The sequence below is a fragment of the Bison bison genome, unplaced genomic scaffold (assembly GCF_000754665.1).
Source record: "Bison bison bison isolate TAMUID 2011002044 unplaced genomic scaffold, Bison_UMD1.0 scf7180017864032, whole genome shotgun sequence".
In the NCBI taxonomy this organism is placed as follows: domain Eukaryota; kingdom Metazoa; phylum Chordata; class Mammalia; order Artiodactyla; family Bovidae; genus Bison; species Bison bison.
Window position 1 is genome coordinate 6730553 of NW_011494604.1, and position 18192 is coordinate 6748744.

The window sequence follows — 18192 nt, forward strand, 5'->3', positions numbered from 1 at the left end:
GTTTCGGAGTGCAGAACGCCCCCCTCCCCTGCCTATCTCCCCCTGTCGCCCGCCCTTGTTCTCGCCCTGTTGCGGCTGCAGGCAGCCGCCGCGGGCGCAGAGGAGGAGAGCGCGGACGTCCCAGCGCCCGGCTCGGCCCGGGCCCCGCCGCGGCGCCTCCCTCCCCTCACCCGGAGCCGCAGCGCGCGGCGGCGGCGGCTCCTCGAGCTCGAGCGACCCGCGGCCGCCGGCGCCGGCCGAGGGCGATGGGGCTGGGCTGAGGTGAAGCGGCGGCGGCTACAGCGGCGAACCCGGCCCCGGCCCCACACGGCTCTTTGGCAGCTCCGGACGGGAGGCCGCCCGGGAGACGGCGCCGGGGCGCCAGGTGAGTGGCTCCAGCTTCCCCGTCACGGCGGAGGGCAGGGTGAACGGGGCGTGGAGCGGGTGGTGGTGGTGATGTGGGAGGTTGGAAGAGGTCAGTGGTATTGTTGGGGGTGGCGGGCACCAGGTCGGCCTCCTTGGGCCGGAATTGGGCATCATTTTTCGGGAAAGGTGTGTGTAGGGTGAGGAGGGGAGCGCTAAGACTGTTGATTGTCTGGGACAGGTGCGGCGAGAAGAAGGGCTTCACGTTGTGGGTGTGAAGGCCTGGATAGGAAACGTCGCTAGTTGGGGAGGCAAGTGTGTTGGGATTTGAGAGTGAGATGGTGAGGTGGTCCAGCGCTTTTAGAAAGTCATGGAGATGGTGAGATCGAAGGTAGCAGTATTGGCAGGGAGCTTGATGGGTTTGCTTGGGTGCTTACTGAGGAATCACGGAGTAATAGCCTTGCCAGTCACCGCATTAAGCCGAGTGAGGCCCAGAGGGGAAAAGTGACTTAACTTGCCAAAGGCCTCTCACTTCGACTCTAGAAACACCTAGGGCCCTTTCCTCCAGTGGCCGCTCTCTTTATAGCTTTTCCTTCTCCCCACGTCTTCCGAAAAGTTAGGTTCTGATGGATGTGTGACCTGGTTTTTTTCTTTTCCTTTTGCGGGCGTGGGGAGCCCAGGGAATCTGATTTTGTTGTTGTTTGGTCATCAAGTCGTGTCCGATTCTTTGCGACCCCATGGACTGTGGCACTCCAGGCCTCCGTGTCCCTCACCGTCTCGGAGTTTGCCCAAATTCATGTCCATTGAACGGGTGATGCCATCCAACCATCTCATCCTCTGTCGCCCTCTTCTTCTGCCTTCTATCCCAGCGTCAGGATCTTTCCCAATGAGTCGGCTCTTCGCATCAGGTGACCAAACTATTGGAGCTTCTTCAGCATCGGTCCTTCCAATGAGTATTCAGGGTTGATTTCTTTTAGGATTGACTGGTTTGATCTCCTTGCTGTCCAAGGGACTTTCAAGAGTCTTCTCCAGCACCACCAGTGATTGGGGATTGACAAAAATTCAGAGCTTCCGAATTTGGAAAGCTTTTGTAACAGGTGTTTATCATTCCTTTTCCCATAGATCTGAAAGAAACATCCTTGGATCTTGGTGTCTGGACATAGGAGGTATGAATCACTCACATAATTAACTACTTTTAATCATCAGTGTTTTAGAGCTATATTTAGTGGTTATATTAGTGCAAAATGAATGGGTATGGGGTTGTAAACCTAGAAACACAAACCTAGGTTTCCTGCACATGATTCCAAACTAAATGAGTAGAACATTTGTGTATGTAATGGCTATTTTGGATCTCTGAGTCAGGAAGTTAGAATTTTTTTAAATCTTTGAGAAATGCAGGAACATTTAAGATTATTGCAAAATGAACACTTTTCTGAAGACTGCTGCTAATCTGATTTGATTGTCTTTTGAAGGGTGATTACCTAGTTAAAAATGCTCTGCCTTTGCTTAAAATTCAGCACACGTATTAATTTTGTTTCACTGGAATATATGTGGTATTCTTAGGATTGTTGCTTTGCAGAATAGGCTATAGTTGCCAAAATAAAAGTTTGTGAGCATCCCATTATGGTTTAGCAACCCCTTTTAAAGGCAGTTGCTTGAAATAGTGGGCCTATTATTAATCACTGTCATGCAAGTTTACTTTTGCTAGTGTCCTTGTTTTTGCATTACCCACCATTAGATCAGGTGAGGGTGAGACAGCTAAGTGAGATTTTTGAACATTAGAACAACAAAGCCTGTTTTTGATCAGAGAATTGAGTAGGAAAAATGTTGATCCTGGTTACTTTAAATCCTAAGTAGTGCAGTTATAATAAAAATATTAAGTAGCAATTCCTTTTGAAAATAAAGTTGACAGTCATTGCTTTGACTCCGTGTTCAAATTATGTAGTAAGAGGGCTGAGTTCTTTGTCCAGGAAGCTTTATTTGGGGTAGCTCTGGTTATTAAAATTATCATACTGTTCCTTTGCTTAACTTCCCTGTTCTTTTTCTTTCTTGTTTTATTAACAAAGGAGAATACTAGTACTTACATCACAGTTTTGAGGACCTGCTGAGAGCATATGTAAAGGAAAGAGCACTCTTCCTGGCACGTAGTAAATAGTTTTTTTGCCCCTTCCATTCTATATACTGACTCTGGCTGTGCTTGTTTAGTATGGTGGTTTTGTAACCACTGTAAATATAAAGTTTCAAGATGTGAGTATACTTTATTGCTAAAGTTGATGGCAGTCCTAGGAAATGGACAGTGATGAGTGATATGGGGCATCCTGTGGAATTCTGTCTTTCTTTTGTAACTTTTCCCACTGCTCTAGGTGATGGTGGAAATGGGAACTTCATGCCTGTAAATGACAATGAGGGTTGTAATTTCTAAAATCTTAGGAGACAGAAATACAATTTCGTAATGATATTGATTACTTGGTTCATTTAAAGCTGGTTTCTGTTCACTGGTATACGGAGTAATCTAAGCGGATGACCTTGTGAATGGATCTTAAATTGAATAGGAGTTAGCAGCTTATCACTTACTGAAAACAACATTCTTAAAACAACTGTCAGTGGTATGCTAAAGGAACACAGTCTGATGTCTGAGATCTACTTGGTACATATTCAGGTTTGTTCCAGTGATGGAATGTGTTCTGAATGTGCTAGATAGCTCATCTGGTTCAATCTGGATCTAAGAGTTAGCTGATGAGATTTAGTCTTTGGTTTTGGAACATAGTTTTTCTGTGTGAAATGAAGACCACTGGTTTGTTGGAGAGAGTAAATCTGTAGTTATCAAACTGTATTCTAATTGACCCATTTAACTAGTCCAGGTAATGTGCAAGGAAATGATAGGTAGCGTCTTTTTGTGTGTGTGTGTGATAGTGTCTTTAATCTTCATTTGTTGAGAGTAGAGGAATAAGAGAGGATCAGAATTGGGCCACGTATTTTAACATTCAGGTTAAAAAATAAAAGGTTCTAAGCTTTTTAATCTGGAGAAAAGTCAGTATCATTTATAAGGTAGAATATGTTGAATTAATGGTGAAGTAAAAGTCGTTGAGTCATGTCCGACTCTTTGCAACCCCATGGACTATACAGTCCATGGAATTCTCTAGGCCAGAATACTGCAGTGGGTAGCCTTTCCCTTCTCCAGGGGGTCTTCCCAACCCAGGGATCGAACCCAGGTCTCCCACATTGCAGGCAGATTCTTTACCAGCTGAGCCACAAGGGAAGCCACAGGGAAATTAATGGTAACTAGTAATTATAAAATTGAGATAAAAACATTTGTATTAGTAAGATTAAACATAGAGATAATATGAAATGTCATGAATAAATGCTAATTGGAAGAAACGATCACTATTACAATGGTGAGTTGAAATTACTTTTTGATCTTCAGTAAGAAAGGAAAAAAGTGGAATGAAGGAAAAGGAGAGTTGGCCAGGTGTCAAATGTCTGAGAGTGAGGAAAGTTAAGGATGAGGAATGCTGAAGAGTTTCCATAGACCAGCTCTCCAGAGAGAACTTTCCTAACACCAGACCTCATGATACTTAAACCCAAAGGCTTGTATTGGGGCCTTTGCTAGGTGAGATGGTAAGTCATTAACTCAAATAACAAACTTAGAGACTGTCCAAATTTAAAAAGGACTTAATGTACCATAAGGTGTCTCCCCAAGGGAAGAGTTCTTGCAGATTTATGAGAATGGAGCTGCCCAGAGGCATGTGTCTTTGAAGTTACAGGTGAAAATGCATCTTTCACCCCTTCTGTCACCAAAGGCCACTAAAACTAGGATGAGCTGAGAATGCAGGAAGGAGTAGTACTCTTTTTGAAGTCTCTTTTTTGCATGTGACCTGAAATGCGTGAAGTAAGTTGTAATCAATCTCTTAATCAAAATTTTTGTCTAGTTAACCCTTTCACTTACTTGCTATGGATCTTGCTTTTAAATAATCTGTTGAGGGAATTGCCTGGCAGTCCAGTGGTTAGGACTCTGCTTCCACTGCCAGGGGCCTGGGTTCAGTCCCTGGTTGGGGGACTAAGATCCCACAAGCCACGCCCTCCATAACCCCCCACCTCCCTGGGAAAAAAAAAGCCATTGACAGTCAGATATTAGTTAGGTTAGAAATAAAATTTCCAGGAACAGTGAGTTAGAGTAGAATTTCCTGAGTACATGATGTGAAACTTGCTGATGTCTATATAATCTTTCTCAAAATTTTTAAATAAAAATATTTCTGACTGTTGTTGATAGCGAAGTGAAGAACTGTTCTACCTTAGCACACTTGATTAATTGACTCATACTTAGTTTTTCTTATTTTTTTCACAAAAGATTTATGAGTTGGACATTGAAATAAGGAGGTATGAGATTGGAAAATAATAATGTTGAACAGTCAAAGGTTATTTAGATTAGTCCCTTCTTTTTATAGAAAAGGAAACTGATGTCTGGAGAGGTAAGTGACCGCATGTTGGTAAAGGAGAAGCTTTCTGTTGGTTGGGTATTCTTTTCACCCTGTCTTTAGTTTGAACTGTGTAGTAATGGTACACCTCAAAGCTTGGTGGATGTTTGTGGGTTTGTTTTTTTTCTCCGTTGAGAACCAGCTTTAAAGTATTGCTTTTGATCATTTGACAGACTTCTATTACATTTTTAGTTTATTTTAAAGTAAGTCATGGAACAGCTCTCACATGTGTTTAGTGTGGCTTCTTTACAGCATCCTATTGCTCTCTTTTTCCCACTTGTAAAGTGGGGTGAAAAATAGTAGCTTACTCTGCTATATAAAAGACAAGTGTTTTGGATCCTAATTCTTTCTGATCTGAAGTCCTGAGTAAAGTGAAATCCAGTTTTGTGTAGGGGCTTTGGACTTAAATTCTCATTTAAGGTAAAATCCTGTGTAGTCAAAATTACCCGTGAAAAAGTGGTTTAGGAAGGCACCAGTTTGAAAACTGGTTAACCAACGTACTGTTTTTCAGTTCTCAAAAGCTAGTGTTTTCCCCAGCTGTTAGTACAGGTGACTTTTTTTCTGGAGTCGTAATCTCCACGGGGACTGGACTTTGGATCGACGGAGGAACAGCAGAGTCAGTCTCCATTGCCTGCGCACTCTGGTACGAGGATGTGAAGGCAAGCATCCTACCACCGTTATTTAGAGTGTTTTTCTTTTTTCTTGCAGCACAGATAATTGGATTGATGTAATTAAATCCACGTGTGATGTGATTCTACAGTGTGAATAATAGAGAAAGAAATTAGGTGTTTAAGAAAATCTATTTCCCTAGGGTTATACTGGGTGTTTTATACCACACACTAGCAGAATTAAGGGCTAAGGAATAAAGTTGGGATTATTGGGGCACTGTTGGTACTTTTTGTAATTTTAGGTGGATATTCAGCTACTTTCAGTGTTTTTAAGAGTGAATGTCACCTTACTGGGAGCAAGATTTGCTTTATCTTGAAACAACTATAAGTTGTTAATATTTTCCATGAAGCTTAAAGTATTTGAACTTAATATCACTCTGGGGGTAGCACAGTAAGAAGACCCCATTCTTTAAAGAAATGTCATGGTCTCTAAAGATTTAACAGTCATATGCCCCAGTAGAGGGCATGGTATATTGGTTAAAATGTGATCTCAGAACCTTATACATATAAGAGATTTTGAATTCCAGCCTCATCACTTAACTACCTCTATAGTTAAGTAGTTTTTAGTTTCTTCATTTGCTGAATGGAGATAATAAAACCTAGAGAGTTCTGAGGGTAAGAGGCCCAGTAATTGGTAAATTACTATTGTTAGTTTAATAATATTTAACATAGTCAAAACAAGCCGCCCTGTGTGTGTGTGTGATGAGAGAGTGTGTGGATTGTGATTGAGGATTTCTTTTTTCAACTAGAGTAGCAGGCCATAATGACATACTGTTTAATTCAGGCTTTTCATAGGAAAAATACCATGATTTTGTGTCTTTGGTAGCAACATCCTAAAAAGTGTTAATTTCATGTGTCTCTTATACATTTGATGTATATTTTTATCTTGATGTTCCTGGGTGTGTCTTCAGACTCTTCACCCCCCATCCTCTGTATTACTGTTACCTTTTCTTTTCCTCTCCCTGGCTACATTATAAAATCTAAAAATATGTTTAATTATGTTTTCTTAATAGGACTTTATGTTCCCTTATTTAGAAATTCTGGTTAGTGAAGTATGTCTTCATCTTTTCTTTAAAAAGAGGGCTTGACATTTGTTTCACTTCTGTGGCCTTTGGATTGATTTCGTTAAAATGTGAGTCACTGGTTCTTCTTGGACCAAATATTTTTTCCTTACTATTTTTATTATATCCCCAAGCACCAGAGTTCTTACTTGACTGCTAATTATCATAATATAATTCAGTTTACTAAGTAAAATGTAAAGTACTACAGGCAGGTGGCTTAAGTAGCACTTAAGTACTTGAAAGACTAATCTAGCAAATTCTTAGTTAAAATAGATTTTTATTTTATCTATTTGTTATTTACTTATTTTTATTTATTTGTCATTTACTTATTTTTATTTATTTAATCTATTTTTATCTGAGTTCTTTTGATGTGAAAATATACTTGTTATAATCCACAGGTATTTTCTGTTCAGTTTTTAGTGAGAAGAATAGAAAAACTGCTTAGTTTTGTCAGGTTCAAAAGCATCTAATGTGTTTTTTCCCCAAATCCTTTCTCTGCATCCCATAGCGAGTGACCTTTCTGCGTGTTCTTTTAAAAGTTGTGGCAATTACCACTTACTGTAGTGCATAAGAGTTGTGATTTTATAGGCAGTAAGGAAGGAGGCTGGGTTAGGGCTTCTTAGTTGAGCCCTGAGTTTGTGTTAGCATATCTAACTATTGGATACTTTGTTAGATCCTGTCGGTGCCCAGCACAGGACCGAATGTTGGGTATACACTGATAAGTGAGTTCTGCCTTCTTAGAGGTACACAGTCTAGCAAGGGAACTCAGAACTGCTGCACTGCACCCCGTTCACATTGTATTCTTTGGGAATGTGGGCCCCTCCTCATGGCCTTGGGTCTCTCTCAGTTGAGAGAAGTTCAGAAGCTTCATTACATACAAGTTAATCCATAACTTTATCAAACAAGGTCTTTCATCATAATTTGATTCTGTGCCATCTTTTAAAGCTCCATTTCCAACCATTCCTCAGAGGCCATCCTCTGCTCCAGCTAGTTCAGGCAACATGTATGCCCTGACGTTTTCTCAGATTTCTTACCTTAGCACTTGTGCATGTGGTAATTCCTCTACTTGGAGTCCATCCCTCTCTCGTTTCCTGTCTTTGTACGGCTTGTTTGCCTGATGAACTTCACCGCTCAGGTCATCAGGTCTTAGATCAAGGGAGAGCTAGCTCTTCTCTGCAGACGTCTCTGTCCCCTTCACGCCTCGTCCTCCCTCCCTGTGCCCCTCCCTTCTCTCAGTGCTCCCGTGATGCATACTTCACTGCAGTATGCAACCGCTTTGTGTGATATGTTTGCTTACTTGTCTAACCTAGATTTGGCTTCTTGAGGTTAGAAATGTAATCTTTGTAATCTCCAGAATGTAGCACGTACTTGGCATGTGTGGACATGACATTCCAACAAATGATTTTTTATGAAATAAGTAGTGATCAACCATAATGATTCTTGCTGGAATGCTAATGTAATATTATTAGATTTATTTTGAAATATTAGAGTACTTTGGCAAAATCTTGGTGTTTTCAATTTGCCTTTCCCTAAATCAAACAATTGGTCTGGGGTTAGATTTCAAGATACTAATACTTGGCTAGGATAAAGGCCCTGTTTTAAGTTCATTGATGAACATGTTGGGAGACTCTGTGTCCATAATAATGAAAAATTGTCTCTAAAACAGAAACAAAGCTTTTCAGTCCAAAAAGAATGAGTGATCCATGGGGTTGCCAGAGCGCCAGCTCCATCTACCGCTGCCAGCAGCACCCCTGCTGCTCCTGGGTGGGAGTGGGTGAAATGACGATGGGGAGACCCTTCAGGGAAACTCAGTCAGATGTACTCTCGACTCTTACATGAGCCAGCCTCTTTGCGTGCTAGAACCACAATGCCCGCTCCATACTTTATAAGAGAAAAATTTCATTTCTTAGAGATTCATCAGAGCTTCCTAGAGAAGGTAGTTGACCATGGTCTGGAAGGACTAGCAGGAGGTCTTCAGCCAGACTAGGTTAGGTAGGGGAGGGCATTTTTTGCAGAAGGAACAACTTACATAAAGGAATGGAATGAGGACTCAGTAGGGCTCTTAGAGGAACTGCAAGCTGTGTTCTGTATAGACTGGATTAAGGTTTGTAGGAGGTGAATAATAATCACTGTTGACTGGAGGAGGATGTTGACAGCTAGGCAGGCCAGGCTCCGAAGGACTTTGTCTTGGAGCCTGTCGGGCCTCTTCTGCCCATTTCCCATGGAGGGCAAACGCATAGTAGCAGTGTGCTGTAAACTTTCCAAAGACTTGCTAGTAAAAGGCTGCTGCACCTTGTTTAGTTCAGTACTTTTCTTCAATTTATATGAGCAGGCAATGCCTTTAAAATTTTGGAGGGACTTTTATCAATTGGGAAATGCTGCTGCAGACAATAGCAAGCTCTGGAAATTTTAAACAAAGAGAAATGATGCTATCTGGTTCTTCTATTGGTTTGAATGAGGGAGACCGGAGAAGGCTCTGGACCCGAGCTGAGGCATGCCTGTGCAGATAGGGGAGGTGGGTATGAGAAAAGCAGAGATGATAAGACAGAGCCCAGATGGATATAGAAGGTGTGGTATAGGTAGGAGTCTAGGGTGACTTCCAAATTCCTGGCATGGCTTTTGAGGCAAGGGCTATCTTATCTGTTAAAGGGGTAGAGGGGAGCTAGTAGTGATGGCAGCAAGTGGGAGAGCAGGTTTTTGGAAGATGAAACAAGCCTTTTTGGTGTTAGCAAAATGTGGTCAGTAGATGTTTGACTCTGTGGGTCTGGGAGAGAGCAGTGCTGACAGTACTGATTGGTGGTTGCCATGGTTGATGGGACAGTGGTATCACCCTTTGCCCCTGACAGAAACATAGAGAATATTAATGGCTAAGAAGTGGGCAGAGGAAGTGGAGGCTCGGGAAATATTAATAATTAAGAAGTGGGCAGAGGAAGTAGAGGCTTGGTCACCTGGCTACCTGCCCCATGACCCAGGCTAGTATGATAGGAAGTAGAATTCAGCTGCATTGTGGTAGGTAAAAAGGTCATTTGTGCTCTGTCTTGGGAACTTAGTCACTGTTTTCCATATGAAAGCATGCATTTCAAGTATGTGTTGCTTTCAGATGAATTTTTGGAAAATGGATGGTGCTATCTACATGACATCCCTTAATGTGTTGGTAAGGCTTTTCTATATAAAGTCATTCCATGCTTGGCCTTCTAGGGAAAGTGCAAAATGCTAATCTTAGTTAAGTGAAGATTATTTTCCTTCAGTTTTTCAAAGACAATATTGATTGAAAACTGAAAGTAGATAATGCCAGTTAAAATATTTTGTAAACTAAAAATCCTTCTACAAATGTCAGTCAGTAGTACCCAAACACATTGATTTTTTTCTTTAATCCTGAATAGTGGGTTACAGAATGACCACAGGAAATGAGGAAGTTTAGGTTTCTGTGATAGTTGTGCCTTGAGTAAGGCCGTTATCCTCTCCAACAGAAACTTAAAGTTCCATATTATTGAAGTATTCGTTGAATGCAGATATAAGGGCTTTATACTTGCTTTCCGTGCTGAGTCAACTTGGGTAGGTTTCAAATTGGAGAAAAAAGAGTAAAGTGGGTTTTCCCACATTCACATAATTGAAAAAAGCTGATCCAAGTGCCTGTCAGTTATAGCTGTAAATTTGCAGGATTGGACTCTTTGTACAGAATGGTTTCCTGGTGATTTTGTGCTTCTTTGTGGTTGAGTCTTTATAATGTTTGGAAGAACGAAATGTGAGCCATACTGTAGTATAGATCATGAGTAAATTTTATATTCTTACAAGCAGAATACAGTAATCCTGAAGTGAACTGCTGAGTTAATGAAGAAAAATTATTTGGAGTTTGTTGTTATAAGAAAAATGAACAAATCTGTAGTCCATGTGTGACTCTTTAACATACTGAAGATTTAGAAGTATAATTCTCTGGAAAGTTCTCCTGTTCACCCCTCTTTTTTTTTCTCTCTCTCTACTCTTCTCTGCCCCCGCCCCTTTCTAATCCTAGTCCTTCCTTTCCACCCTGCTTCTCTATTTTGATACTTTTCTGCACAAATGATCACTTTATGTTTTAATATTCAACTACAGTGTAGTCTTTTGGAATACTTTTAATCATCAACTTAAACTGAGCATTGTAGTGCAATAATGCACTTCACTCAGCTGAAATGACAATGCAATAACACTGTCCTAGGAGCATGCATTGATGGCTGCATCACTGGGGTCAACTGTCAACTGCAACAGTGACACCTAAGCTATATCCCAGTTGTAACTATGCTAAAATGTGAAAGATGAGTCTTAGAATTAATGTGTCTAGATTTCAAAGACCACCTTTTAAATTGCTGATTGAAATGTCAAACAAGCTATTAGGGATTTGGACTAACAGCATTACAGTTTAGAAGAAATAGTTACTAATTTGCATTAAAATAGAAGAAACATTCATGTATATATTGCTTAATGAAAACCTTTACTGCACCTCTATAAAGTAACTTTTTAAAATTGAAGTATAGTTGATGTACAATATTATGTAAGTTACACATGTAAAATAATAGTGATTCACATTTTTGAAGATTAGGCTTCATTTATAGTTATCATAAAATATTGGTTGTATTCCCTGTTTTGTACAATGTATCCTTGTAACTCACTCTATACATAATAGTTTGTACCATTTAATCCCTTAACCCTAAAAGTCTAACTTTTAGTTTGGGAATTACTAAACAATTTGATTTAGGCTCAAACAATTTGATTTATTTACATAGTTATTAGAACTCTTGATTTGTCAGTTTCTTTTGTATCAAATGCCCATGCTATACAGTTTCTTCTGTGAGTGTTTAAAATACTCTCATTTGTTTCAACTAGGTTTTTTGTTTGTAAGTACCCAGTCTCACTCCCAAAGGAAAAAAAAAAGTGCAAAACTTTTATATTCTGTTTCAGAAGTCTAACAGTGCAGAGAGGAATTTGAAGAAAGGGTTTGTGATAACATACACGTATAGGTACATGTGTGATTTCTTATTGGGATTGTTGGGTCAGAGTATGTAGGAGGTTTAAGTTTTTGTATATCGTCAGTTGATTTCCCAAAAAGCTAGTACAGATTCACTCTTAGCAGCAATGTATAAAGGTGCTTTTGTTGTTGTTGTTGGCAGTTAAGATAAGTAATTTTATCACATAACTTCATACTTTACCTTATCCTGTTCTCCAGTAGGATCATGAGCTTTAACTGTTACTGTTTTCCCTCCTCCCTGGTTCTACAACATTGTACCCTAAATTCTAGTTTCAGATGAGTGTGATTTGGGGAGTCTGTATGAAGGGAATAATATCTGCCTTCCCCTCCCCATTATCATGTGTTTTATGTTTATTGTGATGTCTTATTTTCCATCGAGACACATGCAACAGAAGTTCTATTATGAGAAGCTCCTACTTTGTCATATTAGTATTTGCATTGGTACTAAAAAAAGTGTATAAAATTTCTTACCTTTAATCATACTTAAATCAGTGATTGCCTTGTCAAAGTTGTGAAACCTGTCAGTCTTTCTTACCAATGTTGGAGCACCACCTAATGGTGAAAGAGTGCAACAGCTGGCTATATACACAGGCAATACTTCTGGAGGTCAAAAACTTTCATGGTTGGAATGAATGGTGATTTATTACAACCGTCTCATTTTAGTGGAGAAATTGAAACCAAGATGGGTGAAGGAACTTGCAAAATAGTTCATGTGGAGTTAGTTGACATTTAAGAACAAGTTAAAGCTGACTCTTGAGTTCTGTACTCTTCTTTCTGGTTTTTTTTTTTTTTTTGTATTTTGGGATAATGTTGTATATCTCTTACTGTTCCTAATATAGTAACGAACATGGCATATATGGTCACTTAAGGTTTATAGATGAATTAGTTTGATAAAATAATTTAAAATTTGCTGTTGCTTATGCTGTATCTCTGGTTAGTACTTTTCCTCAGTGGAGCCAAAATATGGAGGAAATAGAAAAATAAAATAATAAAAAAATAAAAAGAGCCAACTGTAGCTTTCTTGAAATATATTTGTTAAGGGAGCCTTCAAATGGCTACTTTACTGTGTCTGGGGTAAAATAACAGTGAGAGAGTGCTGTGCAGGCACAGAGTGGAATGCTTTAATAGAGACCATTGGAGGTTCCCATAGGTTCAGGCCCACAGGTGGCCGTGTGTGGTAGAATTAGAATTCTGTACATATGCTCAGTCTGTCTTCTTTCTCTCCTTATCTATTTAAAAATATTATTGCACATAGATGGTAGGAGCATTCAAAGAGTACTGAAGTCTCCTCCCTTCCCATCCTGACACACTAGCTATGTCACCAGTTTACAGATCTGTTCAGCCTTTTGTTTTAGGGGTGGGTGCCAGTTTTCTTTTGAGGCCTTTTTGGTTCTGCCAGTTTTGAATATTCACAGTTTAGGACTGGTCTTAACCACAGTGAGCCTGTCTACTAGTAAAGTTTTGAAATAAATCTAGCAATTACAGTACTTTGAAAACTCTCCTTGAGTAGGGAGTTTTAGAAAGTTGAATACATGAGGAAGATTTAAGGGGAAGTATAAAAGTGTTAAGATCAGAGTAACTTGAATAAATGAAAAAAATCTCATATTAAGTAAACAAACTTAATTAATTATGCAAACAGTTATGATGTATGTAAATGATTAATTTTAGTCATTTCCTTTTTAAATTAAAATAATGAAAATAAAGCATAGATGCCATTTGTCATTTCAAAGGTGCCTTCTCCCAGTTTGTACTGATTAAATGCTATACAGTTGACTGTAATACTCAAAGCCATTATGTTGTGTAATGATAGTCTTACCACATGGAGTTTCTCTGAATAAATGGGTTTCTTTCTTTTTTTAAATAGTGTATATAATAAAAAATTATTAAAATGTATGCACATATGCTATAGTGCAGGTTAAGTTAGAACTCTTAATGTTCTTAAATTGACCCTAAGACAGAAAATTGCATTACCTTTCCTAATTATAACTTATTTTGTTAAGCTATCACATTGTTTTGTAACTCACAAAAAATAAATTATACAAAGACTGCACTTTGCAAATGTAAATACAGTTTTGGTTTGGTGTATATTGGATACAATGGTCTTCCTTAAGCCTAAACACAGAAACAAAAGCATGTATTATAAGAGAAAGTTCAAGATGGGAAGTGATAAAATGGGTATTGAGTAGAGCTTTGTTAAAATTTAGCTGGTATCCTTGTAAAATTTCCATGTATTCACTAAATTATATTATGTCATTCTTATTGTTAGGAGCTGACTTGAGTGTTAAGTTTTACCCTTTTCACAATTTTGTTACTGCAGTTGGGAGATTGAGATTTTTTTGTTCTTTTTACACAAATATTTGTATAGATATTAAAATTAAGGTTGTACAGTGAGTAAAGATTTCATGTTTGTTAGGGCACATTTTATTTCAGTTGACTACTGCACATTTTATTTCAGTAGAACTGTTCTTGAATTGCAGAAGGTCATCTTAATTGCTGAGGATGCTACACATTTGACAATGAAATAATACTCAGAATGCTGGCTGTGCTGTTTATTTTTTAGGATTTTTATGATACCTTTTGCTTTGTGGTCTTGAAAGATGTATTTATCAAATCTTTATTTAACATGAGTAGGTATGTTTAATTCTCCAGAAAAAGAATCTAGAACTACAGAATAAAGTAGGATGATTCATTTTGTTTTTCAACAATACAAGGTAGCCCAAAAGTTTAGTGCAGTTTTAATTTTTAAGACTTCAAAAGTACATGTTTACAAACTTATGAAGCGTATCATTTGAGAACTTTTTAACTCTTAATTTTGTGAACATTAAATAGTATGTTTTTATTTCTTTTAACTCCAGTCTCCCTGAAGTTGGCAAATACCAACTGAAGTAAAAAATTAAAAATATTTATTCAGAATATAGTTTGCTTGAGGTTTTACTTGAGTGGCAGATCATTAATGAAATCACCTTGTAAAATTATCTACTTTGGAATTTTAGGCAGGTACATGTCCTCAAAGAAAACCCGCCACACATACTGTTATAATATTGTTACATACATATCCTCTAGGCACATACATATCCTCAAAGAAAATCCTCCACACATACTCTTACAATATTGTTACAGCTCGTGTGAAACTCAGGTTTGAAGCAAAGATACCTTAAGTTTTGGGATTTCTGTTCTTGTTGAGGCCAACTCATCCTGTTTTAGGAAATGAGATCTGACTCTTATTCTAGATTTAATACTATACAGTAGTAGAAAAAAGTTAACTTTCACAAAAATTAGATTTAGTGAGTTTTATTCCTGATAGCTTCATCTTGTCCTGTGCTGCTGTTCTTACTCAACACAAAAAAATCAGGTTCATTGTAAATGCAAGGAAGGGTTTGGTTAAGCACAATAGCCTATAAGCTGCTTGCTGTTTAGATAACATCAAGGCTCGTCATGCACTGTGGAATTGGGACTTCGATACACTAGCTAGATGCGAGTTATTCAAATATTAGGAGCTCTTCAGTGGCGGTCAGATGGCGGAAGGTATATCTTTTGAAAATCCACAAAAATTGGTGCATTAAAAAAATTCTGAATTTTAGTGTCTTAGTCATTTTGAAAACAGTTCAAAAAGAACTCAAACAAGTACGTGGCAGAAAATTCTCATTTGAATGAATTTTTATGTGTAGTTTTATTTTGTTTTTGTTAAGAGCTGGCTTTTGAAAGTTCTGCTAATATCACAGTTGGAAGGAATGATGATATAGTGCTATTGGTAAGAAAAATTTCTTTGTTTTTTATGATCTAGAAATTGACTTGATTAAAAAACACATGCACTCAAACCACCAGAAGTTATACTTCTGTAAGTCAGTGGATTTTAGAAGTTTGATATCAAAGCTTTAAATATTTAATTAGATAATTAGTAGAATAGTGTTTAACATGTATTTTCACCTTTATAAGTAATATATTTTGAAATGCTCATGTAGATTTTTATCTTCATAGATATGTCATAGAAATGATAAGGGATTTCTATTTATGTACATGTTTTTAAAATTTAAATATATATTTTCAGCATGTTTATGTTCAAATGTAAGCTGTTGCAGTTGTCTCACTGGGTTTTACTAAAAGTTTATGTGAAAAGTGAAATCTTGGTAATTTCCTTTGAGGTATAGTATGTCTAAAGAGACTAGTAATTGGTGACTTTTAGAGAAACTTTTAATTTGAATTACTTAAATTATTTTTACTATTTCAACTTTGGTAAAACTTGGTAAGACATAAGAATTTTGCCTTAAAAAGTAAGTTAAATTTCAGAAAAATAACACTTGTAAAATGAGTAATGAGGTGATATGGTCAAGAATTATGTTTAAATAAGTGGGAATTCAGATTGTTCTAAGCAGTGCATCATGTAATAGCTCATTTAAGTATTTTTGCTGTGGTCATATGAGATGAAAATGTAGTTATCTTGGACTAATGTGTATTCTCTCAGATATTTTAAATAGTTATGAGTATATGAAATTAATGAAAACATTGATTTTTAATGGTAATTCTTTTTCTAAAATTATAAAAGCATGCTTATTTATCTACAAATATATTCTGTGTTGAAAAATTAGAACTTATGTAAGTGAGAAAGTGCATCAATATTTGTAGGCAATGGATAAAAGACGAGAGTGAAGAAGGATTAGATTCAAAACCCAGGAATAAGAGTTTATGGATAATACCTGATACATAATACATTGAGTCAGTAGATTTGGGACTCAGAGGCAGAGTCCTCAGGATCTTATCCCTTCATGCCAGGAATGACTGTTCTCTGAAAATTTTCTTCTGTTTTCACCTCAGATGGGTGGCTTTTTTAAAAAAATTATTTTATTCAAGTATGGTTGATTTACAGTGTTGTGTTAATTTCTGCTGTATAGCAAAGTGATTCAGTTATTCACACACACACATATACATTCTTTTTCACATTCTTTTCCATTATGGTTTATCACAAGATATTGAATATGGTTCCCTGTGTTATACAGTAGGTCTTTGTTGTTTATCCATTGTATATATAATAGTTTGTATCTTCTAATCCCAAACTCTCAATCCATCTTTTATACATATTAAAAAGTAGGAAGAATAGAATAGTATCATTATTAAAGAGTAGAATAATTAGTATAATGAACTCTAATGGACCATCACTGAGCTTTTAAGTGAGCTTTAGTAGTTACCAACTCATGGCCATTCCCTGGTCCATAATAATTTAAAAGAAAAAAATTTTTTTTGGAAGTAAGTTCAGACCTGCAAAAAAGTTGGTATGTTTGTATAAAGTTGCTTGTTGGTTCCTTGATTCTCCTTCTGATGTCTGCATAATCTAAAGCAGTGTCTCCTGCCATAGTGCTAATATTGATAATTGTACCCCCCACCCCCACGTGCAATCAGAAATGATACTTTTATTGATGTCAAAGAACCAGCTTTTTTTCTTTAATTTCATTTATTTCTTCTCTAAATTTTAGTCTTTCTCTTAATTGCTTACACTGGGTATTCCTTGCCGTTCTTTTCCTGCTTTCTTAAGAACCTTATGAGAGAGTGCTTTCCTTTCTCAGTGTTCTCTGTGCTGTTGTTGTATATAATTACCCACATAGTTACCATGTCTGGTTTTTTCAGTCCTTTGTAGAGATCTGTATTACCATCAGTTATCTTTTTTACCCCCTGTGTCTGAGGACTTCCTTTAACTTTTTATAGTGTAGGTTTGCTGTTGGTGAATTTTTACCAGCTTTTATATCTGAGAAAGACTTAGTTCAATTTTGATTTTGGAAGATATTTTTTTGCTGGGTATAGAATTCTCATCATAGTTTCTTTTTCTTAACACTTGAAAGATCTTGCTCTATCTTTTTACCTGCATTGTTTTTAGCAAAAAATTTAATGTCATTTTAAATTTATTTTCATTACAATTTTGAGCAGTTTGATAGTGATATACCTTGATGTAATTTCTTAATGTTTTTGCTTAGTGTTGGTTGAACTTCTTGGATCTCTGGGTTTATAGCTTTTCATATAATCTGGAAATTTTGGGGCCATTATAGAATTATTTATTTTTTGTTCCTTTCTACCTTATGTGTATATCAGAGTACTTGAGGTTGTTTCACAGCTTATTGATGCTGTTATGCTAGCTTTTCCCCCCCTCCTTAGTCTATTTTTTCCTCTCACTTTTTAATTTTCAATATTTCTGTTACTTTGTCTTCAAGTTCATTGATTTTTTTCCCCAGTAATATCTAATTTGCTGTTAATTCCATCTAGTATATTTTTCATCTCAGATATTATACTTTTTATTTTGTGTTCAGTTTGGTTATTTTTTATATCTTTCATGTGTCTGCTTCACATGATTAGTCTTTCCTCTTGTTTTTTGAACATGTGGACTACAGTTACAGCAGTTGTTTTAATGGCCTTGTCTACCAATTCTGTTACCTCTGTCAGTTCTAGGTCCTCTTTTGTCCATTGATTTTTCTCATTATGGGATGTCTCTTTTTGGTTCTTTGTAAGACTGTTAAGTTTCAATTGGATAGCAGACATGGTAACTAGATAGTTTGCATTCCTGTAAATCTCCTTGGACTGTGTTCTGTGAAGCATTTACTTGGAAACAATTTTATTCTTTAAAGTCCTAGAAGTTTTGTTTGGCAGGACCAGAGTAGCTT

General features: G+C 37.4%; 1 protein-coding gene and 1 long non-coding RNA gene across 5 annotated transcripts in view; one reads left to right on the forward strand and one right to left on the reverse strand.

The window, feature by feature from the left end:
• The window catches only part of LOC104984583, a 49486-nt gene extending 33086 nt beyond the window's left edge, over window positions 1-16400 (reverse strand). Inside the window, exon 1 of the long non-coding RNA XR_824766.1 lies at window positions 7581-16400. This is a non-coding gene — a long non-coding RNA (uncharacterized LOC104984583). The remainder of the gene's footprint in view (window positions 1-7580) is intronic.
• ATP13A3 (ATPase type 13A3) overlaps window positions 218-18192 on the forward strand; it is a 79309-nt gene continuing 61334 nt past the window's right edge. For 2 of the 4 annotated variants that reach the window (XM_010834394.1, XM_010834396.1), the window contains exons 1-2: window positions 218-364; window positions 1465-1508. The gene's annotated coding sequence lies outside the window, so the exon portion shown is untranslated. The remainder of the gene's footprint in view (window positions 365-1464; window positions 1509-18192) is intronic. The other 2 variants (XM_010834397.1, XM_010834395.1) reach the window with 2 other exon arrangements.